Below are 26,778 nucleotides of genomic sequence, written 5' to 3' on the forward strand. Positions count from 1 at the left end.
CCCCCGCGTATCACCCCCCTTCCTGCTGCCCCAACAGTAATCATAGCCCTTCCGCATATGTGTGGGAGCAGGGACGCGTCACCATAGCTCCCGACCATACACGGATCCGAAATTGATGGTGGATATGCGGGGGACGCACGTACACATTGCTGCCAAAGGAGAGTAAAATCATCATCTCTGCAACAATAGGTAGCTGCAAAACAGAAAGGACTATGATAGTTAAAAAAAAGAACATCATTAAATAGTCACACAATATCTTTGTGTAGGAGACGATGACTGAATAATTAAGATGGGTAACATTAGTATCATATGTTATCAGAATTGCAACATATTCTCCCATAGTAAACTCTTTATCCAGCACAGTGCAATAAAAGTCATGGTCTTTTACTCAGGTTTCTCTCAGTCTCAAACAGGAAAATACGTGTCACCAAGTTCTGTTTTGGGCTGATAGTTGATGGCCAAATGTGAGGAAAAGCTAGAAATTAGCAAGGCATCTAGATTTAGAAATTAAAAGTATTATAACACAAGGAATAACATTCAATGTGAAATATTAAAAATAATAAGAGAATAAAAAGGGTAGGAGAATGAGAACAAGAAGGGAGATGATTGATGGTATCATAAAAAGGGTGTGAAGCTGTGTCAACCTTGAAGGCACCATAGTACCCAGTAGAACGATCCACCTAGCTTCGCACTTTGCCAAAACGTTTTATTATATTTACACCTCTAATTCCACCATGGATAACAACAATCCCTCTGATCAGGAGTGTTTTATAATCATATCCATGATCCACTTTGAAGTGGAATGGTAAGGTCTTTAGTAAGATAACATCTCCCACTGTCCTGGCTGTGTGAATGTCTCTGACCCATTCTCGCAATTCTCTTGGGATCAGACCCACATAAATCAGTGGGAACCCACATGTAATATACCACATTTGAAGTGCCACATGATATGTGGAGATTGATATTGAATTGACGCAAACCATCTGCTGAATTAAAAGAGACACAATGAAGGACAGCCACGACAGTGGCTGCAGGAAAAGCAACCCAATACAGGCCCTCTTGAGCCAAATGGATTTGGTGGTCTTGGACATAATGGTTTTTGATCATTATGTCCTTTAAATTTTTAGCACGTCTGGAGGTCATAAGTGAAAAGTCTGATACAGTGTCTTTTAAAGCAAGATCAGTCATTAGTATTGGCCAATGTTTGCCAAGAATTGACCTCATTGTATCCCATTTGTGATTGTATATAGAAATAAAACGTATCTTCTGATTCCTGTTGTCTTTAATGGGGCACTGCAATAATATGTTACGAAGTGTATTTTTAGCCCTTAAGTACCCTTTTTTGATGCTCCTATTACTGTACCCCCTCTCCATGACTCTAGACTCAAGGTCAGAGGCCTGCATCCCAAACCTTATTTCAGACAAGCATATCCGCTTGTCATGTTTATCATGGTTATTGTCAATAGAAATGTCCAGGGAGTCATTTTTTGTATTATACTTACAAGTTAGTCCTTAAGGATTGGGTGTTTACTTTCTCAAAAGTTCTTCCAAAACACTAAGGGTTTCTCTTTCAGGGCATGTATTCAACTCATAAAGTACTGTATTTTTACTATGTAACTTCTTCAGTATAAGTGTCCTTAAAAAAGTGTGATGATCTTTCATTGCTGTAAAAAAGTTGCACAAGTTAGTAGGCCAGAAAGTTAATCCCCCCCCCTTGGACAAAACATCAACGAGTATTTGCACCTCAGAAAGGACTTGTGATGTCAAATTTATTACCTGTAAATTTTTATTTCCTCTTTTACGTTGGTCATTTGAAACTTGTCGCGTGGACTTCTGCCAGGTTTGTATCCCTATTAAACGCAGATCCAATATCAGTTTGAGCAGCACATGTCCCTCCAGAGTCAGTCAGCTGGAGATCATCCCCACAGGTATATGATTTCAGCAATGCAAATCTAGAGCGGGATATTGAGCCAGAGTGTGAAGTGGAACGAGATCAATTCCTTGTCCACTTCCATCGATATACTCTGCTTGTTTTAGATTATTCATATCCCTCTGGAATTTCTTTAATCTATATCCCTTTATGTGCTTTTCCATGTTTTGTAACTCACAACCAATTTCCTCATTAAATTTCTTAAGACCATCCCAGACAGTTTGTCCCTAATAGAAGCCTTTAATTCCTCCATTCCACTTTCCATTATCTCAAGGGAACTATTAGTAAGATAGTTATTGGCCACTCTTCTTAACCCCTTCAACCCCGGGCGATTTTCCATTTTTAGTTTGTTTTTTTTAGATTTTTTTGTCAATCTTGCTATATGAGGGCTTTTTTTTTTTTTTTGCAGGACGAGTTGTACTTTTAAATGAAACCATACGTTCTCCCATATAGTGTACTGGAAAGCAGCAAAATAATTCCAAGTGAAGAAAAATTGCTAAAAAAGTGCGATTGCACGATTGTTTGGGGGTATTTTATTCATTGTGTTCACTATATGGTATAACTGATATATTGTTATGATGCCTCATGTCGGTACGTGTTCGTAGGCACCAAACATTTATAGGTTTACTTTTATCTAAGGGGTTAAAAAAAATTTGTTAAAACAAATGGCGCACTTTTTGCATCATTTTCCATGACCTGTAGCATTCTCATTTTTCAGGATATGGGGCTCAGTGATGGCTTATTTTTTGCATCTCGAGCTGATGTTTTTAATGTTACTATTTTTGTGCAAATGCTACATTTTGATCGCCGGTTATTGAATTTTGTGCAAAATTTGCGACAACCAAAAAATTGAATTTTGGCATTTGGAATTTTTTAGCTGCTACGCCATTTACCGATCAGATTAATTGAGTTTATATATTTATAGATCGGGCATTTCTGAGCACAGTGAAACCAAATATGTGTATATTTTTTAATTTTTTAACCCTTTAATTTTCAATGGGCAAATGGGGGTGATTTCAACTTTTAGGGTTTTTTATTTATTTTTTTACTTTTTTTATTTTACTAGTCCCCTTAGGGGGCTATAAGAATCATTAGTCTGATCGCTGTTTCATTTCTCCTAGTCATAGCAGCATTGCTCTGATCAGGAGAAATGCTGCGTTACTGTTACAGCTGCTGCTCTGCTGGCTGTAACAGAAACTACGTCATGATAGGGACAGGAATCATCGCATGACCCTGTCCTACCAGGACAACCATTGGTTCCCCTTTGATCGCCTCACGGGGCCTCTGATGGCAGCGGGGAAAGGTGCATTCCCCGCTGTGGCGCTTTAACCTTCGTCAGGCTGCATAATTTTACAACGTTAACAGCGACCCCTTATCTCGGAAGGGGGTGGAGATATTTTATTGAAATTTGGCCAATATATTCTGAACCAAAACTGCAGAGATATCAAGAAATTTCAGCCCTCTACGGCTTTTGGAAAAAAAAATGTATTGCAATTTTATGTCTAATCTTTCTTTATTGAGAAAAAAAACATAATACAGAAAATAAGAAGAAAAAGAGTTAAAGTTTTACAATAACAGTCTTATTCCGAAAGAATTTAACTATTGAATTCAGTTATGAATACAATTTTCTCCAAGAAGAGAACAAAATAGTAATACGGTAAACCTGTAAGGCCCTGCTTTATGTAATTTTAACTTTGCTGCTCTCTCCGTCCCCCCCTCATCCATTAATCTATCCACATTAACCCTCTCTCTCCATGAGAGGCAAGATTTTGAACCAATGAGGAAAAGAGGAGTCTGCGACATCAGTCTGGTATGTAGATCCCATATATTGAGCAAAGGAGTGACCCTCTAACCGTAATGCAAGGCATATTAGAGTATAAATAATAGATAGCCAAGAGAAGAAAGGAGATGAGTAGCGAAGAGCAGCGAAAGTGGGTGAGGGAAGAAAAGGGAAGGGAAGGTCTGAGGGAGAGGAAGTCCGTGGTGCTCCCAGGTGTGGCGGGTTAAGTTAATAACTGTGAGCGGGTTCGCTAACAGCTCAATGGCCGAACAGTTCTCGAAACCCTTCAGTATCTTTGAAAAGGATCCAGGGCTGCCAAATTTTGAAGAATCTCTCACTGTCCCCTGTTGCCTCTGCGGACAAGTCCTCCATATAAAATATGGAGGCCAATTCCTGTTGCCACTCTTGTAATGATGGAAGGATTGTCGTCCGCCAGTGCCTAGGGATCACCGAGCGAGCTGCTGTTAGACAAAATCTAAGCAGATCTCCCTTTTGTGTTTTAATAGAGCCAGGCAACATCGACAGCAACGAGATCTGTGGTGATGGTGTTACCGATTCTCCAGTAATTTTAGTGTATGTCTGAAACACCTCCAACCAGAAGGGTTTGATCAGCGGACACTCCCACCAAATATGTAGCATCGTCCCGGGGGCCCCCCCACACCGCCAACACAACTCTGACACAGTCGGGAAAGATCTTATGTAGCTTCACTGGATATTGGTATCATCTGGATAGAATTTTGTAGTTCTTTTCTTTTGCATAGCCAGCTGTGGACATCTTATGGGTAAACAGGTAAGCTTTCTGCTTCTCCTCCTCAGTAAAAGGAGTGCCCAGTTCTGTCTCCCAGTTAGATATGAAATTTGGGTCTGTGTCTGTATCCGGGGCCGCCTGACTCAGTAATTTGTATATGACTGAGATTAAATGAGATGGTGAGGATTTTTGCAAAAACAAACCCTCAAACGGGGTCAGAGAAATGTCAGGTATGTGTTTCCAATGTCTCAGTCTATTACATACAAAGGAGTATAATTGTCTATACTCAATCCATGACAGCGAGCGAGGGGGGTCCAGGCCCTGCATGTCTCCGAAAGACATAATATCATTCTCTTTCAAAGCATGATATACCCGAAGTTCATCTTCCACCTTCCAGCGCAGAAAGGAGGAACGTGTGAATCCCGGGGAAAATTCCGTGTTGTAGAAAATTGGAATGAGCAGAAGCGGAGGCCCAGTCAAAGAGCCCCTCTGCCTCACCCGATCCCACACTTTAAGCGGGGCCTTGATTAGAAAGTCAGCTGCAGGTAACTTCACCCCCTCGCGTTATTCCAGCCATGGCAGATACCTCGTGGGCACCGGCGCTCCCCCCTGTTCCAACACGACCCATTTTTTATGTGTAGCCAAAATGTGCCAGTCGAACATACGCAGCAGAAGAGCGGCCTGATGGTATCTACAAAGATCCGGCAATCCAGCCCCTCCCCTACTAATGGATCTGGTTAAGATCTGATATCTTACTCTCGCCCTGGAGTGGCCCCATACAAATTTGATTAATGCCGATTTAAGTGTGCAGAAAAAGCTCGCGGGTGGTAAGATAGGAACCGCCTGAAAGATGTACAGGAACTGTGGTAGCACATCCATTTTAAACGAGTTAATACGTCCGAACCACGAAATAGGTTTTTTGTGGTATGATAGTAGGTCTTTAAGTATTCGTGTCAACAGGGTCTGATAATTCAGGGAATACAGGAGTGTGAGATCAGCAGGGATCTGTATACCTAAATATGTGATTGCTTTAGGTTGCCACCGAAACGAGAAGTTTTGTTTAGCTAATGACACCTCAGAGGGCTGCAAGGTAACATTCAGAGCTTCCATTTTTGAATAATTTACTTTAAAGTTGCTCAAATCTCCAAATTTCTCAAACTCCATCAACAAGGAGGGCAGGGTGATGTGAGGCTGAGAAATATAAATCAATAAGTCATCAGCATACAGGGAGGTCTTATACATCCTACCTTCCACTTGCAGACCGTGCACACAGGGATTCCTCCTTATGGCATTGGCCAGATGCTCCATCACCACCACGTATAACAACGGAGAGACAGGGCACCCTTGTCTCGTACCATTCCTTATAGCATTGGGCCGGGACAACAATCCATTGGCCTTGATCCGTGCCGAGGGACATGTATACAATGCCAATATTTTTTGTAGAAAGCGGGGGCCCAGGCCAATCTTTTTCAACGCCGCGCGAAGGAAATCCCAGTGTACGCAGTCGAAAGCCTTCTCGGCGTCCACCGACAGAAGGCCCATAGATGTGGAGGAGGAGATTGCATTCGCCATAAGTAATAACGTCTTATTTACATTATCTCTGGCCTCTCTGCCCTGTACAAAGCCGACTTGGTCTGAATTAATAATTTCAGGGAGAAGGGGAGCCAATCTGTTAGCCAGTGTTTTGGAGAACAACTTCACGTCCACGTTTAATAAAGAAATCAGCCTATAATTAGATACCATAGATGGATCCTTTGGTAGTACTGTAATATACGCCTCCAGGGACTGCGCTGCAAATGGGGATGTGTCAGAAACTGCATTGAAGACCTTTGTAAGAAATGGTGTTATTAAGTCTCTAAATGTCTTATAAAATGCTGGGGAAAACCCATCTGGGCCAGGGCTCTTACCTACTGGAGTATTCTTAATCACCACACCAATCTCCTCTTCTGTAAATTGCTCTTCCAATTGAGAGACCTCCTCATTCCCCAGCGGCGTGGAAGCAGTTTCTGTAACATACTCATCAATTCACTCTGACAAATTACTCTGCCCCATGTCTGCCAAGCGGCCCATAATGTTATAGAGGTCTGAATAAAATGTCCGCATTTCCTCCAGAATCTCCTCCGGGTTACTCGTGTCCGAACCACCCCGCCGCTGTAAGCGTGAGATAAACGACGTATTATTACGGGGATGAAGCAGGCGCGATAGGGGCCTGCCACATTTGTCTGAGTGTTGGTATAGAAAGCGTTTGTAGTGATTTCGGTATCTGAGGTATTTCTCGTTAAGAAGTGACCTAAGATCTTCTCTACATATAGTGAGGTTCGCCAGGACCCCTGCCGATCTGTGTCTTTTATGTGTAAATTCCAGCCTATGTATCATGTCGAGTAATTCCTTGACTTGCGAAATCTTCATTCTCTTAATGCGTTCCCCATGTTTTATCAGAACCCCCCTAATCACGCACTTAAATGCTTCTCACTGAAGGGGCAGGGAAGTAGGGTCCGCCGCATGTGCCTCCATAAAAACCCCAATCGATTCCTTGATGTCATTCACGCACACCGTATCTTTCAAGAGGTTATCATTAAGTTTCCACGTCCACTCGCGCGTCTGGCCATTAGGAGGAGAGATAGTTAGAAAAATGGGCGCGTGATCAGACCAAACTACGCTACCGATCTCTGCAACTGGGCTCCAAGCGAGAGCATGCTGACTTGTCAAAAAGAAATCAATACGACTATATGAGTCGTGTGGGTTTGAGTAGAAGGTATAATCCCTTCCAGATGGGTTTAATATCTGCCACACGCCTACCAGTTGTGACTGGTGCATCTCCTGCTTAAATGACCTTAAGTGAGACAGGGGGATCGCGCTTCTGCCAGACGAAGTATCCTCTGATGGGTTCAAAGGAAGGTTAAAATCCCCTTCCAAGATTACCACCCCTTCCGAGAATTCTGCCAACACCCGAAGGAAACTTCACCCTGCCCTTGACTGTCCCACGTTGGGCGCGTACCATCCTGCCACTGTAAACACTGTATTCGCAATACGCAACTTAATTATGACAAATCTGCCTTCCGGATCTAGCTTTATGTCTATCATGTAATCTGCTAATGATTTGTGCAGGGCCAATGACACCCCCCTGGACCTGGACTCTGTGTTAGCGCTGTGATACCAGGTCGAGTAGTAACGGTTTATCATGTTGGGGATACAGCCGACTTTAAAATGAGTTTCTTGGAGAAGAAGAATGTGTACCCTCTCCTTTTGCATGCCTTATAGGATTTGTGCCCGTTTTTGGGGGGTGTTAAACCCTTTAACATTCAGAGAGCCGAATATTAGTTCCGCCATGATTCCACACCCGGGTCCCAGACCACAAACTGTAGGAGGGAGGGAAGTAGGATGAGTGGCTAAAAGGAATGGGAAGGAGAGTGGGAAGAGGAAAAGCCAAGGAAGTGCGAAGAAGAATGAGAAATGAAAAAGAACAGGAAGGGAAGAGAGTAGAATCAACTGCAAATCAAAAGGGGAAAAAAAAAAGGGGATTAGAAAAAGATTATAAATGAAAGTACTTCAGCACCACAGAAGGGCTAAAGTTGACGCCTAACCAGACGAGTGATTGGGGTACATCTTTTATATAGCTGCGCCTTGGCCTGCCAAGTGCAACAACCCCAGAAAAGAAACGGACTGAACATGGAGGGGAACTCCCCCCGACCCAGTATACACCACCTGAGCAACTTATGTCATCCATCATAGCTTTATAATTTTATATTCTGCCCACACTTTCAGTGAACCCTGCGGCTATGAGTGTAGACCCCACAGGGACGAACCAGCCCCTCAAACGGAGCTAGACGTCCCCGAAAGGGCCACGACCCAGGCCATTGCCTCCAAAGAGGGAACCGCCCCCAACATATTTCAACTATGAAACTCAAAAACAACTGTTAATACTTTTTTTTTTTTTCCTTTTTCCCCTATTATGCATCTCAAACTACTGCAGGAGAAATTAAACCATAGCTCTCAAGCAAAATTGAGTATCAAATTTTTCCCTTTCATCTCAATTACCACATCTCAGCCACGATCTTCAGGGGCGTCTTGCAGATTTCCCCTCCTCGCCCGGGCAGCCACAGGATGCACATTTCCAGGCCCCCCCGGAGGCAAGCACGGCCATCCCGTGATAGTCACCCCTGGGATATGTAGGGCCGCTGCAAATGCCGGGATACCCCTAGGGTGACTCAAGACGTGCATCCTGCCCGCCCGCCGGACCCTAAGGCGGAAAGGGAACCCCCATGTGTAGGGGATGTTTCGTTGATGTAGAGAGTCCAGGAGCGGCCTCAATGCCCTCCTTTTCTGTAAAGTCCACCTGGATAAGTCTGGGAGGAGTTGAATCCTCTGTCCCTGGTGGCTTAAGTTCTCTGCCGAGCGGGCCCGCATCATGATGGCGTCCTTCAGCTGGTATCTGTGGACCTTGCAAATAACATCCCTGGGTCTGTCCGGGTCCAAGGACCGAGGGCCCAGAGCTCTGTGTGATCTATCTAGTTCCAAAGGTGAGTCCAAGGGAACTTGCAGCAAAGCATTAAAGATATGGCGAAGGGATTTATCAAGGTCGACAGATTCAATCGATTCCGGCAGGCCGCGGACCCTTATATTGTTGCGCCTGTTAAGATTTTCAATATCATGAATATGATCGGCTAAATATTGGAAGTGTGCCGTGTGAGAGGCCAGTGTAGAGTCCTGCTCGGTTACTTTAATTGATAGAGATTGTGTTGCAGATTCAATAGACCCCACTCTCTCCCCCATCTGCTGGACTTCGTCTCTCAGGCCTGAGAGCTCTGATCTGTATGAGCTTTCCAGTCTGTCTATATATGACTCCATGTCAGCTTTCGTTGGGATATTTCTAATATGGGAGCTAAGGCCCTCTAGCACCCTCCACATCTGGAGCATGGACTGGTGTGCAGGGTGACCCCCTCCTTCACTGATGTTAATAAGCTCAGCAGCTTGTGCAGCAATTTCTGATCTTGCAGCTGTGGCATGCAATCCTGTAGGGATGCTCCCCCCATAAGACACAGTCCCAGCAGCTCTAAGGGGCACAGGGGGAGCACACAGCTCCAAGCCTGCAGCAGCTCCATGGCTGGGCAACACCACCTCCACCTCCTCCATTAGCCGAACCTCCAAGCCTGATGTAGTGAGCAGACTCCTGCTGGATGGGAGGTAAGAGGGATTCCTCACAGCCGAGGGCCTCCCGCTTTCACTGTCCTTTCCTCCTGGTCCTGCACAGGGGGATGCCACATAGGTATAATCTGTGGTCGCTCCTGCTGCACCACCAGCGCACGTGGGTGCAGCGCCATCTTGTCCTCCCACCGCGGGAGCCGCGCTGGCCTGTTCCCCACTAACCTGCTTCTGTTCCCTGTCGCCGCCGGACTCTGCTGCCTGCCTCTCCACGCCGCTTGCAGCCTGTAAATCTTCATCAGCCGCTACCACCGCACTCAGCGAGCAGCCGCTTCTTGTGTGCATTGCTGTGTCAGCCATCTTGTGCCCAGTAGCTTCCTGAGCCGGGTCCAGCATGTAGCTCCGTATATCGCGAGTAGGGGTCCCCGATGGATTAAATGTGGTCTGGGGGCTTCCTCTCCCCTTCTTCTTGCCCATTCGCTGCCTGAAGCCAGATAAAAGAGACGCTTTTGCAGTGTATCCCTAGGTCAGGGCAGGAGCAGATTCCCCAGGCTTCTTTATCCCTCCATGTCCAGGCCACGCCCCCGTATTGCAATTTTAAAACTGAATAGTTACAATTGTACCTACTCAGCCGGATGAAGGTTAAATCACACTGTCATATTTTGACAGCGCGATTTAAGGTGTTAACTGGTACAAGTAGATCACTGATCCACCTGCACCTGCGAGGCACACGTGTCTGGTGTTCAAATCAGCTGACTTGTGTGGGGATCACCACCGGCTCATTGCAGCAGCCGGTGGTGATCACCCCTTCATGATTTAGGATGTAAGGCTGCTTTACACGCTACAACATCGCTAAAGCGATCTCGTTGGGGTCACGGAATATGTGACGCATATCCGGCCGCTTTAGCGATGTTGTTGTGTGTGACACCTATAAGCGATTTTGAATCATCGCAAAAATGTTCAAAATTGCTCATCAGTGACATCCCCCCCTAGTCTCGATTATCGTTGCTGCTGCTTGGACGATGTTGTTCGTCGTTCCTGCGGCAGCACACATCGCTATGTGTGACACCGCAGGAACGAGGAACCTCACCTTACCTGCAGCTGCCCGCAATGAGGAAGGAAGGAGGTGGGCAGGATGTTACGTCCCGCTCATCTCCGCCCCTCCACTTTGATTGGGTGGCCGCTTAGTGACGTCGCTGTGATGCCGAACAAACTGTCCCCTTAGAAAGGAGGCGGTTCGCTGGTCACAGCGACGTCACTAGGAAGGTAAGTAGTGTGACGGGTCCACGAGATTTTGTGCGCCACAGGTAACAATTTGCCCATGTCACACAAACGATGGGAGCGGGTACGCACGCTAGCAATATCGGTAACGATATCGCAGCATGTAAAGCGGCCTATACTGTCATGTATTTTGTCATGAAGGGGTTAATATCAGTCTGTCTAATCCCACCTGCAAAACATTGACATCATTCTTTCTGCACTGAATAGGCAAAAAGTGGCTAATTAATGGTGGAAGGTGGGGATAGGCATGAATATCCACTCATCAGTGGGCCAAGCAGAGTTCCAAGAGACTGTGGGTTATCAAAGCTACAGCAACAATCCCTATAATTGATACACTGGTTTTATCGGGGTCTATGTCCGTGCTTTATGCAGCTCTCAGATATTTATCTGCATCTAAACTATACATCATTCAAACCTAATCATTGATGCTCATATATTGAAAGGACCTTTTATTTAAACACCTATAAGCTACAAAAACACTATTGTCCTGCATGTATAGTGGTAATCTGCAAGTAAATCGTTATTAAATCATGATAGGTTAATTTATTGGATGAGTGTCTACAGGGAGAAAATGAAGTTGTATTCTCCCCTGTAGCGACCGACTTTCAGTCATTAGGGAGGCAAAAGGAGCTGTAGCAGTTACCATGCACTGTTCTGTGGGCATGCTGTAATCGCTCTGCCTGCACCTTGACTGAAATCTTGCTGTGCTGCTTGTGAGTTGTAGAGGGCAAGTTTCCGCTATCTGTTATGTATAGAAAATAATAGCTTTCACAACTGTCCATACATTTATAAATACATCTAAAATATTATCCCTGTATTTGCGACTTGTGAAGGGATTTATGAGGTTTATGTAACCAGATGTACTTTAATTGATGTGATTTAATGGGCACTGCCACTGTTCCCAAACAAATATCAGAGGAAGGAATGCATCAATAGTGGACAAACAAACTTTTTATGGGACAAAACCAAATAAATAAGGTCCTGAAGGTCATATGTACGACAGAGGTTTCACATATGCAGCCACACATGTGCCCGTGGTGGAGAAGACAGAGGGAGGACATGCTAGGAAGCTGATTTGGTACATTGATGGTGATTTTTCTTTGTACTGACATATGGTGATCACATTATGTCCACATTATGTCCTGTGTAGTTTCTGCACATTGCAGTGTCTTCTGATTGTCCTTGGTCTCCACTGAAAAAATATGACGCTAGGTGCCATTTAGCATCTTAAGGCCGCTTTACATGCAGCGACATCGCTAAAGCGATGTCGTTGGGGGTCACGAAATTCGTGACGCACATCCGGCCTCGTTAGCGATGTCGTTGCATGTGAAACGTACGAGCGACCGCTAACGAGCAAAAATACTCACCTTATCGTTGCTCAGTGACATGCTCCTCCATTCCCAAATATCGTTGCTGCTGCAGGTACGATGTTGTTCATCGTTCCTGTGGCAGCACACATCGCTACGTGTGACACCACAGGAACGAGGGACAATGAGCAAGGAAGGAGGTGGGCGGGATATTCGTCCCGCTCATCTCTGTCACTCCGCTTCTATTGGGCGCCCGCTTAGTGACGCCGATGTGACGCCGAACGAACCGACCCCTTAGAAAGGAGGCGGTTAGCCAGCAACAACGACGTCGCTAGGCAGGTAAGTACGTGTGACGGGTTCAACCGATGTTATGCGACTGTGCGCCAAGGGCAGCGATTTGCCCATGACGCACAACCGATGGGGGCGGGTACGCACGCTAGCGATCTCGCTAGCGTGTAAAACGACCTTTATTGTGCTCAGTGCATTCCTTTAATTATGTATCTAATGCTCTACTTTTCGTTAGAGCTTTTGTTCTGCCAGGATTTAAAGTTAGGATCTATGGTATGGAAAGCACAAATACTAACAGTGAACTTCATGCTATTGTGTATGAGGAGATTTACTCTGCTTAAGTTTTAAAAGGTTATTCTATAAATAACATTCCTTAACATGGGGATAGGTAATAACTAGAGATGAGCGAATCCGAAGTTCAGTTTTCAAACTGAACACAAACTTAAAAAAACAGGGTTCGGGTTCAGATGCTCTACTTGCAAACTTAACTCGCATAAGCAAAGCTGTGCTCAGGTACGCTTGGTGCTCAGCCATGTGCGAGCTGCTTCCAGTGTTTGAACGGCGCACACTTGTAACAGTGTGCAAAGGGATATGGGTTCTGACATGTCTCCTCTTCCTGTTTGTGACTTGTGTGTGGAGTTATTAAATATTCTCAGTGAGAGGAACAAAATTATAATCTTGTGATACCTTTTAATGGCTAACTAAAATAAAGTGATGTTAAAAAGCAAACTTTCGAGACATCTCAGGTCCCTTCATCAGGCATGGTATGAAAACCATTTCACTTGTGTGTGGAGAGGACTGTGAGAGCACTAGCACCCAGAGGTCTCCTCAATGAAAGTGGGGGGGGGGCAGGATATGAGAGAGCACAGTGGCTGTGGCGTGCCAAGAGAAGTCCGGGAATCGAGAAACAAGACAGTTCTGGACTGGTACCAAAACCATTTCACTTGTGTGTGGAGAGGACTGTGAGAGCACTAGCACCCAGAGGTCTCCTCAATGCAAGTGGGGGGCCAGGATATGAGAGAGCACAGTGGCTGTGGCGTGCCAAGAGAAGCCCGGGAATCGAGAAACAAGACAGTTCTGGACTGCTGCAGAGAGTTGAGACTTTTGTGGAGATCTATGCTAGCTGAGGTGGTGGTTGAATTCTGATTAGGCCAAGGACCTGGGAAAAGAGAAGAAGACTTATTCCTTAGGAAAGAAGCAGGTGGACTCTTGCTAGGCTGAAGAAGAGACTTTCTACAGACCCCCTGAGGAGAAGGCATCCGTTATAAGGAGCCCCATTCCTGAGCTCTGCAGAACTGTGAGTGACCTTTGGTTGAGGGCTGTAGACCTGCAGCAGATAAATCATGGACTCTTTTTGTGCATGTTGCGTTCCTCTTTTCGGCGCCAAAGATTCTAGAAGTGGCAGCAGACGGGACTCTTCACAGGCCTGTGACAAACTCTTACAGAGTTAACGGCACTTTTAGCTTAGATACCCGGGTATCCAAACTGCTAAGTGTATATATGTCACATCCCGTGAAATCCCCAGCTGAGATGCTCCTTACTGAATACGGTAACTATGGGTAAGTACATATACTTTATTGTCTCTCCACTTGGATGTCATCCTAGAAGGAAGCCTCTTCTAAGCATGATCCACAAGAAATCCCTCGAACAGTTTTCTGAAGGCAAACATACTAAGGACATGGATTACTGGAACAATGATCTGTGATCTGATGAGACCAAAATAAACTTATTTGGTTCAGATGGTGTCAAGCGTATGTGGTGACAACCAGATGAGGAGTATAAAGACAAGTGTGTCTTGTCTACAGTCAAGAATGGTGGTGGGAGTGTCATGGTTTGGGGCTGCATGAGTGCTGTCGGCTGAGGGGAGCTACAATTCAGTAAGGGAACCAGGTAAAATATATCTTTGTACCGTGTTAGCCAGTAGAGATAAAAAAAAGTTTGTTTAAAAGAACTGAGAGTCCTCAGTGGTTGATACCTTTTAATGGCTAACTGAAAAGATGGTAATAATAGCAAGCTTTCGAGACTACTCCGGTCTCTTCATCAGGCTCAGTATAATACAAAATATGAAGAGTCACATATTTATACAAAACAGGACATAGAATGCAGCAGTAAAGAAGACAAGTTATGTGAAGCAGAACTATCACTGTGGCAAGGGGGCAAACTGTTGTGGCCATAAAACTTGCTGCAGTTCATGGACAAGCAGTGTGAAAGTTTTATTGTCCTCTGATTGGGGTCTGGTCCAGAACTGTGATGTCCCCAGATGGTCTGAGGAGCACATTTCTTAATTGATGTAAAAAGACATAAATCCATGTGACACATTCATTCCTGCTTTGAATGTGTCAAAGGTCACATGAATGTGTCATAAGTTTGTATTCCCATAGTCTTCTGTCTCTCTGGGACTTGAAATTTCCTTTCAATGCCAGCAATTTCATGCCCATGATACTGTGGTCTGGGTTGCAAAAATGTTGGGCAACAGGTAGATCTATCCTTCTTTCTCTAATTGTGTGGCAGTGAGAATTCATCCTTGTCCTGAGTTGTTGTCCTGTCTCCCCTACATACAGACTCCCAGTTGGACATTTGGTTCATATAATTAAGTACACCACATTATTTGTGGTGCAGCTGAAGGTACCTGGGATCTTGTAGTCCTGATGTGATTGGATCTTGACAAACAAGAAATGGTCAGATTGGACACCTGCACCTAGACGAAACCCTCATTTGGATGACTATATAGACATTTTCAGACATTTGGTAAAATCCACTATCCTAGACACACACAGGAGGCAATCATCCAACATAAGTGCCCAGGAGAGAAGGGCCATACAATCTTTGAAAACCAACAAAGAAATCATCATTAAACCTGCAGACAAGGGGGGTGCAATAGTCATGATGAACAAATCAGACTACATGAAGGAAGAACGAAGACAACTGATGGACACACGCTACTATAAAAAATTGGAGTTTAACCCTACACAAGACTATTACAAGGAACTTAACAAGTTGGCCTCTTGTCTGCCTGACATATCCTTAAGAGCTGATGAACTGATACTGGAAAGTCCAAGAATAGGCACATTCTACATGCTTCCCAAAATTCACAAATCTGGAAATCCAGGAAGACCCATCATTTCATGTGGGGGCAACCTCACTAAACAAGTCTCTGAATGGGTAGAGGGTATTGGTATTGACCTGGTCTCTAATCTGAGCTGCTGTTAACCTACAATATCTGAGGCTGGTGACTTGGATAAACTTATCCTCCGCAGCAGAGGTGACTCTTGGTCTTCCTTTTTTGGGGCAGTCCTCATGTGAGCCAGTTTTTTTGTAGCGTTTGATGGTTTTTGCCACTGCACTTGGGGACACTTTCAAAGTTTTCCCCAACAGTTTGCCCCCTTGCCATAGTGATAGTTCTGCTTCACATAACTTGTCTTCTTTACTGCTGCATTCTATGTCTTGTGTATAAATGTTACTTTTCAGATTTTGTATTATACTGAACCTGATGAAGAGACCTGAGTAGTCTCGAAAGCTTGCTATTATTACCATCTTTTCAGTTAACCGTTAAAAGGTATCAACCACTGAGGACTCTCAGTTCTTTTAAACAAACTTTTTTTCAAGGGAACCATGAATCCCAACATGTACTGTGACATACTGAAGCAGAACATAATCCTTTCCATTCAGAAACTTGGCCGCAGAGCAGTATTCCAACATGGTAATGACCCCACACACACCTCCAAGATCAACATGCTCACACAGAAGGTGTAGGAGCGCAAAGTCTCTAATATCCACCAGCTCTGTAATGTCGTCATGGAGAAGTGGAAGAGGATTCTAGTGGCTCCTGTGAAGCTGTAGTGAACTCCATGACCAAGTGAGTTAAGGGAGTGAATGAAAATTATGGCAGACACACAAAATATTGACACTTTGACCACAGCTTGGCCATTTTCACTTAGGGGTGTACTCACTTTTGTTGTCAGTGGTTTAAATATTTAGACATTATTAGCTGTGTTGAGGGCACGTCAAATTTACACAATTTATTCAAGTTGTACACTGACTACTTTTCATTGCATCAGAGTGTCATATCTTTAGTGTTTTCCCATGAAAAGATATACAACCCCTGGCAAAAATTATGGACTCTCCTGGCTCTGAGCATGTTCATTCAGTTTACTTTTGTTTTAAAAAAGCAGATCACAGACATGGCACAAACCTAAAGTCATTTCAAATGGCAACATTCTGGCTTTAAAAAAACACTTAAAAAACACTTTTCAAAACCAAACAGGGGAACAAATTATGGAATCACTCAATTTTGAGGTAAAAATTATGGAATCATGAAAAACAAACAAACAAACAAAAGAACACTCCAATACATCACTAGTATTTTTTGCACCACCTCTGGATTTTATAACAGCTTGCAGTCTCTGAGGCATGGACTTAATGAGTGACAAACAGTACTCTTCATCAATTGGCTCCAACTTTCTCTGATTGCTGTTGCCAGATCAGCTTTGCAGGTTGGAGCCTTGTCATGGACCATTTTCTTCAACTTCCAGCAAAGATATTCAATTGGATTGCGATCCGGACTATTTGCAGGCCATGACATTGACCTTATGTGCCTTCTGTCAAGGATTGTTTTCATAGTATTTGCTCTATGGCAGCATGCATTATCATCTTGATAAATGATTTTATCATCCCCAAACATCCTTTCAATTGATGGGATAAGAAAAGTGTCCAAAATTTCAATGTAAACTTGGGTATTCATTGAAGATGTAATGACAGCCATCTCCCCAGTGCCTTTACCTGACATGCAGCCCCATATCATCAATGACTGTGCAAATTTACATATTCTCTTGAGGCAGTCATCTTTCTAAATGTCATTGGAACGGCACCAAACAAAAGTTCCAGCATCATCACCTTGCCCAGTGCAGATTCGCGATTCATCATTTAATATGACTTTCATAAAGTTATCCACAGACCCCGATTGCTTTTTCTTCGCCCATTGTAACCCTTTTTTTTTCTGTTAATGATGGCTTTTGTTTACCTTTTCTGTATTTAAATCCCATTTCCTTTAGGCGATTTCTTAAGGGGGCTTTACACGCTACGATATCGTTAATGTTTTATCGTCGGGGTCACGTTGTTAGTGACACACATCCGGCGTCATTAATGATATCGCAGCGTGTGACACTGACCAGCGACCTTAAGCGACCTCAAAAATGGTGAAAATCGTTCACCATGGAGAGGTCGTCCCAAACTCAAAAATCGGTAAGGGTTGTTTATCCATGTTGTTCATCGCTCATGCGGCAGCACACATCGCTATGTGTGACACCGCAGGAGCGAGGACCGTCTCCTTACGTGCCGCCGGCCACAATGTGGATGGAAGGAGGTGGGTGGGATGTTACGTCCTGCTCATCTCCGCCCCTCCGCTTTGATTGGCTGGCCGCTTAGTGACGTTGCGGTGATGTCGCTGTGATGCCAAACGTCCCTCCCCCTTGAAGGAGGGATTGTTCGGCAGTCACAGCGACGACGACGACAACCATGTAAGTACGTGTGATGCTGCCTTAGCGATAATGTTTGCTACGGCAGCAATCACAAACAATCGCATGCGTGTCAGGGGCGGGTACTTACATGCTCGATATCGCTAGAAATTGCTAGCGATATCGCTACCGTGTAAAGCCCCCTTTACAGTTCGGTCACAGACATTGACTCCAGTTTCCTCCCATTCAATCCTGATTTGTTTTGGAAACATATTGCTTTAAGTTTCCTGTCTTGACGCTTTGATGTCTTCCTTGATCTACCAGTATGTTTCTCTTTAACAACCTTCCAATGTTGTTTGTATTTGGTCCAGATTTTAGACACTGCTGACTGTGAACAACCAACATCTTTTGCAACATTTGATGATTCACCCTCTTTTAAGAGTTTGATAATCCTTTCCTTTTTTTCAATTGACATCTCTCGTGTTGGAGCCATGATTCATGTCAGTCCACTTGGTGCAATAGCTCTCCAAGGTGTGATCACTCCATTTTAGATGCAGACTAAGGAGCAGATCTTAATTGATGCAGGTGTTAGGGGCACTTTGCACACTACGACAGCGCAGGTGCGATGTCGGTGGGGTCAAATCGAAAGTGACGCACATCCAGCCTCGCTGTCGATATCGTAGTGGGTAAAGCCTTTTTGATACGATTAACGAGCGCAAAAGCATCGTAATCGTATCATCGGTGTAGCGTCGGTCATTTCCATGATTTGTAAATGACTGATGTTACGATGTTGTTCCTCGTTCCAGCGGCAGCACACATCGCTGTGTATGAAGCCGCAGGAGCGAGGAACATCTCCTACCTGCGTCACGGCCGCCAATGCGGAAGGAAGGATGTGGGCGGGATGTTTACGTCCCGCTTATCTCCGCCCCTCCGCTTCTATTGGCCGCCTGCTGTGTGACGTCGCTATGACGCTGCACGACCCGCCCCCTTAATAAGGAGGCGGGTCGCCGACCAGAGCGACGTCTCAGGGCAGGTGAGTGCATGTGAAGCTGGCGTAGCAGTAATGTTCGCTACGCCAGCTATCACCATGATATCGCACCTGCAACGGGGACGGGGACTATCGTGCACGGCATCGCAGCATCGGCTTGCGATGTCGTAGTGTGCAAAGGGCCCCTTAGTTTTTGGAATGAACATTTACAGGGGGATTCCATAATTTTTACCTCAGAATTGAGTGATTCCATCATTTTTCCACTTGCTTAGTCTTGAAAAGTAACCGTTACTGGCTAGCACATTATGTTTTCATGATTTTTTTTTTTAGTGTTTATTAAAGCCAGAAAGTTGACATTTGAAATGACTACTTTCGTGCTATGTCTGTGATCTGCTTTTTTAAACAAAAGCAAACAACTGAATAAACATCCTCAGAGCCAGGTGAGTCCATAATTTTTGGCAAGGGATGTAAGAAAAAATGTTCAAAAATGTGAGGAGTGTACTCAGTTCTTTGTGATATATATATATATATATACAGAGAGAGGGAGATAGAAAAAAAATATATATCCATATATATATATATATATATATATATACATATATATATATATATATATATATATATATATATATATATATATATATATATATATATATATATATATACAGTGCCTACAAGTAGTATTCAACCCCCTGCAGGTTTACACATTCGGAATTAACTTGGCATTGTGACATTTGGACTGTAGATCAGCCTGGAAGTGTGAAATGCACTGCAGGAAAAAAGAATGTTATTTCTTTTTTTATTTTTCTTTTTAAATTGTGAAAAGTATATTCAGAGGGTCATTTATTATTCAACCCCTCAAACCACAAGAATTCTGTTTGGTTCCCCTAAAGTATTAAGAAGTATTTCAGGCACAAAGAACAATGAGCTTCACATGTTTGGATTAATTATCTGCTTTTCCAGCCTTTCCTGACTAATTAAGACCCTCCCCAAACTTGTGAACAGCACTCATACTTGGTCAACATGGAAAAGACAAAGGAGCATTCCAAGGCCATCAGAGACAAGATCGTGGAGGGCCACAAGGCTGGCAAGGGGTACAAAACCCTTTCCAAGGAGTTGGGCCTACCTGTCTCCACTGTTGGGAGCATCATCCGGAAGTGGAAGGCTTATGGAACTACTGTTAGCCTTCCACGGCCTGGACAGCCTTTGAAAGTTTCCACCCGTGCCGAGGCCATGCTTGTCCAAAGAGTCAAGGCTAACCAAAGGACAACAAGGAAGGAGCTCCGGGAAGATCTCATGGCAGTGGGGACATTGGTTTCAGTCAATACCATAAGTAACGTACTCCACCGCAATGGTCTCCGTTCCAGACGAGCCCGTAAGGTACCTTTACTTTCAAAGCGTCATGTCAAGGCTCGTCTACAGTTTGCTCATGATCACTTGGAGGACTCTGAGACAGACTGGTTCAAGGTTCTCTGGTCTGACGAGAGCAAGATCGAGATCTTTGGTGCCAACCACACACGTGACGTTTGGAGACTGGATGGCACTGCATACGACCCCAAGAATACCATCCCTACAGTCAAGCATGGTGGTGGCAGCATCATGCTGTGGGGCTGTTTCTCAGCCAAGGGGCCTGGCCATCTGGTCCGCATCCATGGGAAGATGGATAGCACGGCCTACCTGGAGATTTTGGCCAAGAACCTCCGCTCCTCCATCAAGGATCTTAAGATGGGTCGTCATTTCATCTTCCAATAAGACAACGACCCAAAGCACACAGCCAAGAAAACCAAGGCCTGGTTCAAGAGGGAAAAAATCAAGGTGTTGAAGTGGCCTAGTCAGTCTCCTGACCTTAACCCAATTGAAAACTTGTGGATGGAGCTCAAGATTAAAGTCCACATGAGACACCCAAAGAACCTAGATAACTTGGAGAAGATCTGCATGGAGGAGTGGGCAAAGATAACTCCAGAGAACTGTGCCGGCCTGATCAGGTCTTATAAAAGACGATTATTAGCTGTAATTGCAAACAAGGGTTATTCCACAAAATATTAAACCTAGGGGTTGAATAATAATTGACCCACACTTTTATGTTGAAAATTTATTAAAATTTAACTGAGCAACATAACTTGTTGGTTTGTAAGATTTATGCATCTGTTAATAAATCCTGCTCTTGTTTGAAGTTTGCAGGCTCTAACTTATTTGCATCTTATCAAACCTGCTAAATCTGCAGGGGGTTCAATACTACTTGTAGGCACTGTATATATCTATATATATATCTATATACAAAACAAGAAAGCCTGCGGAGACACCATCACATGTTTCTCAACGCTGGCAAGAAACTAGCCAGGTCTTTCACCGGAAAGGAACAACCACGGGAAGGGCAGTTTCCAGTCAAGAAGACCACCTATGCCAAGCATGGTATCCATCCACAAACAGCTGTTTCGAGGTATTTGCCCTTCATCAGTGTGGAGTAAGAAACTGGCTAGTGGGAGCATTGCCTAGTAGAGAACTGCATAAGCAAGGATGGTTGACCTTAGGGACATCAACATCCAACACCGCGGAGACACCATCACGTGTTTCTCAACACAGTGATTCTAAGCAATGCCCCCTGGGAAATATTCAAAACAAGAAAGCCTGTGGAGACACCATCACATGTTTCTCAACGCTGGCAGGAAACTAGCCAGGTCTTTCACCGGGAAGGAACAACCACGGGAAGGGCAGCCTCCAGTCAAGGAGACCACCTATGCCAAACATGGTATCCATCCACAGACAGCTGCTTTGGGGTATTTGCCCCTCGTCAGTGTTCCTTTCCGGTGAAAGACCTGACTAGGTTCCTGCCAGCGTTGAGAAACATGTGATGGTGTCTCCGCAGGCTTTCTTGTTTTGAATATTTCCCAGGGGGCATTGCTTTAGAATCACTGTGTTGAGAAACACGTGATGGTGTCTCTGCGGTGTTGGATGTTGATCTCCCTATGGTGAACCATCCTTGCTTATGTAGTCTTCTAATAGGCAATGCTCCCACTAGCCAGTTTCCTACTCCACACTGATGAGGGGAAAATACCCCGAAACAGCTGTCTGTGGATGGATACCATGTTTGGCATAGGTGGTCTCCTTGACTGGAGACTGCCCTTCCCGTGGTTGTTCCTTCCCGGTGAAAGACCTGGCTAGTTTCCTGCCAGCATTGAGAAACGTGATGGTGTTTCCACAGGCTTTCTTGTTTTGAATATTTCCCAGGGGGCATTGCTCTAGAATCACTGCGTTGAGAAACACGTGATGGTGTCTCCGCGGTGTTGGATGTTGATCTCCCTAAGGTCAACCATCCTCGTCTATATATATATATATATATATATATATATATATATATATATATATATATATATACACATATATATATATATATATTGTATATATGTACAGAATATATTCTGAAATCCAAAAGTAATTGTAGTCTTGTTCTACACTACACGTGTCAATTAGTAACTTATCAATTTCCATTTAATTAATTATCTTTTTGCTTTTCTCTTTGTCCTACCATTTCATTAGACATAACTTGCCCTAAATCTGAGCTTTGAACTTTAGGTTCGACAGTGAAAATATCACAAAGCCTTAGATGTAATTAAATTAATTATGCCACTAACCTTTCCGTATCTTAAATATGTTAAATGGTTTATTTCCATTTTAGGGATTATTTTATTTTCCAATTTGTGTGTGTTTATGGATCCATTCACATGGCATTGCAGTGTGCACGGAACCTGTACTGTGACAGTTCATATGAATTTATATTATTGACTTGTACTGTATGTGATATAGAATGGAGTTTCTGTCAAGCACAGTATTCTTTCCTAGAAGATATGATTGTATTTTTTGTGAGCTTGAAATAAAATGGCACATACCATATTTTTCCGATTTTAAGATGCACTGGACCATAAACCTCACCTAGGTTTTAGAGGCAGAATAGAGGAACAAAAAAGTTTGAAGAAAAAAAATGTGGCAATGACGCATGGTTATGGAGGTGGGGATCTATTGCCCCCCAATTTTGAACTAATATCCCCATACTGAGCCCCTTCCATGTATATGTATCCCCCATCCTGGTATATATAATCCTCATCCTGGGCCCATCCTGTTATACAGTGGGGAAAATAAGTATTTGATACACTGATGGTTTTGCAAGTTTTCCCGTCTACAAATAATGGAGGAGGTCTGTAATTTGTACCATAGGTACATAGGCAAGCAGCTTGGTGAAAAGGCAATAACTGCTTGCACAATTATTAGAAAATGAAAAAAACATAAGATGACTGTCAATCCTACTCGGTCTAGGGCTCCATGCAAGATCTCGCCTCATGGGGTAAGGATGATTCAGACAAAAGTCAGTAATAGGTCTAAAAATACACAGGAGGACCTGGTCAATGACTTGAAGAGAGCTGGGACCACAGTCACAAAGATTTCCGTTAGTAACACACTATGCCTCCTGTTTGAAGTCCACCAATGACCATCTGGATGATCAAGAGGAAGCATGGGAGAAAGTCATGTGGTCATATGAGACCATAATAGAACTTTTTGGTATCAACTCCACTCGCTGTGTTTGGAGGAAGAAAATAGATGAATACAACCCCAAGAACACTGCCCCAACCATGAAGCATGGGTGTGGAAACATCATACTTTGGGGGTGCTTTTCTGCAAAGGGGTCAGGACAACTGTATCATATTGAAGGATGGATGGGGTCATGTATTGCGAGATTTTTTGCTATCAACCTCCTACCCTCAGTAAGAGCATTGAAGATGGGTCATGGCTGGGTCTACAAGCATGACAACGGCCCGAAACACACAGCCAGGGCAACTGAGTAATGGCTGTGTAAGAAGCACTTCAGGGTCCTGGGGTGGCCTAGGCAATCTCTAGACCTGAACCCAATAGAAAATCTTTGAAGGTAGCTGAAACTCAATGTTGCCCAGCGACAACCCCGAAAGCTGGAAGATCTGGAGAAGATTTGTATGGAGAAGTGGGCAAAAATCCCTGCTGTAGTGTGTGCAAACTTGGTCATGAACTACAGGAAAAATCTGACCTCTGTAATTGCAAACAAACGTTTTTGTACCAAAGTTTAAGTTCTGTTTTTCTCCTATATAAAATACTAATTTTATGCAATAAAATGCAAATTAACTATGTAAAAATCATACAATGTGATTTTCTGGGGGTTTTTTTTATTCTGTTTGTCACAGTTGAAGTGTACCTACACTAAAATTACAGACCCCTTCATTCTTTGTAGATGGGAAAACTTGCAAAATTGCCAGTGTATCAATATTTTCTCCACTGTATATGTCCATAATTCTGGTATATATGAGCCCCATCATGGGCCTATCCTGATATATATGTCCCTATCCTGGTATATATGTGTATCGACTGAATGCCGGTCGTTATGACTATTAAGATACGATGGCACTATGGAAAACCCAGGGACACAAAGATGGGGGATAACAATTTTCTTTATAAAAAAAACAGTTCTCTTACAATGTATGGGCCACAACAACCCGGAATAAACAATGACAGTTTATGCAACTTGGAGGACTTCAAGTGTCGGTCTGTAGGGATGAACTGGACTATATTTCCCCCCACTATACCGATCCCTCCCTTATCTATTAATGGGGCTTACCCGGGTGCACTACTACAGATATTGGCACGTGATCCCTCCAAGGATATAATCTTACAACCACCTCCCCTTATGTTTACAATTCAATCAGGGTACCCGGCCACCTCCCCATATACAGCCAGAAACAAGTAAATATATGTACATGTACTTTTATACCTGTACCTCTATTCAATATTCGGTACCTCACTGCCCCAGACAGTGTGATGAAGCAAAGGCAGAATAGTCTTATCAGCACAACACAGCTTAACCGCCAATAACTTCCGGTTCAGAGCAAACGCCTCAGGATAAACAAGAAAACACCGCTCCTTCTCAGGAAATTATCTGTAGAATAATCCTCCTTCTTCTTTATCCTTTCTATCTATCTGTCCCTTACTGACTATTATACACCGATCGGTCTCAGGTCAATTGTTACTCACTGAAGTCTTTCACTCAAGATGGCGTCCGTCCCCTCAGACTGCTTCTGATTCACTCTTAGTTGATTTTGTCCAAACAGTTTCTGGAGAAAAATTCACTCAGAGGAATTCCCCTCATCAGGGGCAGTAGGAGCTCAAAAAAAAAACAAGTAAGCAGTCCATAAAAAGAAAAAAAAAAAACAGGCAATCCTACAAATCCGAACACGGGAAAATGACAGACGTCTTTTTCTTGCACAGTCCCTCAGATCCTGACTGAAATTTTCAACCGTCTCTCTGTCTACGTTACCAGGGAAACCTAATGTAACTCCTTACTGTCTAGCAGTGTGCCTGCCCTCTAGTGACACCTAGTGGCCATTTAAGTTATAGCATAAATATAAATAAATATATATATAAATATATATATATATATATATATATATATATATATATATATATATATATATATTAACAAGCATGCAAGTTTATCTTATGTACATTTTCACCCTGTTACACTCCACCCCACTTAAGATTTGGCGTCCCGACAAATCAATTTCTACATCTTACATGCAGTACATATTCTTCAGGGTTGTACCGTATCGGAGGAATACCAGCCGTACTCCTTTCAGATCTTCGTAATTCAGTACCTCTCGTGTTTGTGGGGGCGATTTCCATATCTGGCGGAGCAACGACACTTGGAGGTAGCTCTGGAGCAACTGGAATCTGCAATGCCGGATCTTGGTCATCTGGTGCCACGTTGCTGAAATCATCACAGCAGTCACACACAAGGTTATTTGGCCGACCTGTGATTGGTGGATCAGGCGAGACAGGTGGGCATGTAGGTGTGTCGGAGATACACCTTTTCAACCAGTTCCGGTGCAACGTACGACGGGGCCCGACACAGCCTTCAGTGATCACAGTGTACACACTTCTCCCTGTAAATGGTCTGTCCACCACAGTGTAAGGTGTAGCCTCCCACTGATCGTCCAACTTTCCACCTGGGCTAGTAACTCGTACAAGCACCCTATCGCCCACTAGGAACTCATCTCCATGCACCAGTCTACGATCTCGATGGGGATGGTCCCGCACTCGTTCTCCCACTATCCTGTGAATTTCCCGCAGCTTCCATTGGTGACTCTGAACCCATTCACTGGCTGTGCGATACTCAAGTTCCCCAGGTACTGACAAGTTCAGTTCCTCGACCTCCCTCCCAGGCCGCCCAAACATAATCATGTAAGGGGTAAATCCGGTAGTGCTATGGACTCTATTGTTATAAGCATACACAAGTTCAGGGATGAACTCAGTCCACCTTGCCTTCTGTTGCTGTTCAAGCGTCCTCAACATCTGTAGCAGCGTGCGATTGAACCGCTCACAGGCCCCATTTCCTTGCGGATGGTAGGGTGTCGTTCGCGATTGTTTGATGCCATAGACCTGCAGAAACTCAGTCATGAGTTTACCCTGGAAGCAAGCCCCTTGATCTGAATGTATCCGTTGTGGACACCCGTAGGTCGGGATAAAATGTTTACAGATTGCTTCCGCTGCGGATTCAGCGGTTTGGTCCTTGGTGGGGACAACCACGGCAAATTTTGTGAAGTGGTCAGTCATCACCAGGCACGAATGATGCCCACTCCTAGAATACCCAATTGTCAGGTAATCTACCATTAACACCTCCAGCGGGGCGGATGTCACGATGGTTTGAACAGGGGCCCTTTGTTCAGGGGACTTATCCAACTCGCAGGGTCGGCATCTAGCACACACCTCCCTTACAACTTCTTCCAGGCCAGGAGTGTATACAAATCGGTGCAACCATCGATACGTTTTCTCAGGCCCAAGGTGA

This window comes from Anomaloglossus baeobatrachus, chromosome 3 (genome assembly GCF_048569485.1).
Source record: "Anomaloglossus baeobatrachus isolate aAnoBae1 chromosome 3, aAnoBae1.hap1, whole genome shotgun sequence".
NCBI lineage: Eukaryota > Metazoa > Chordata > Amphibia > Anura > Aromobatidae > Anomaloglossus > Anomaloglossus baeobatrachus.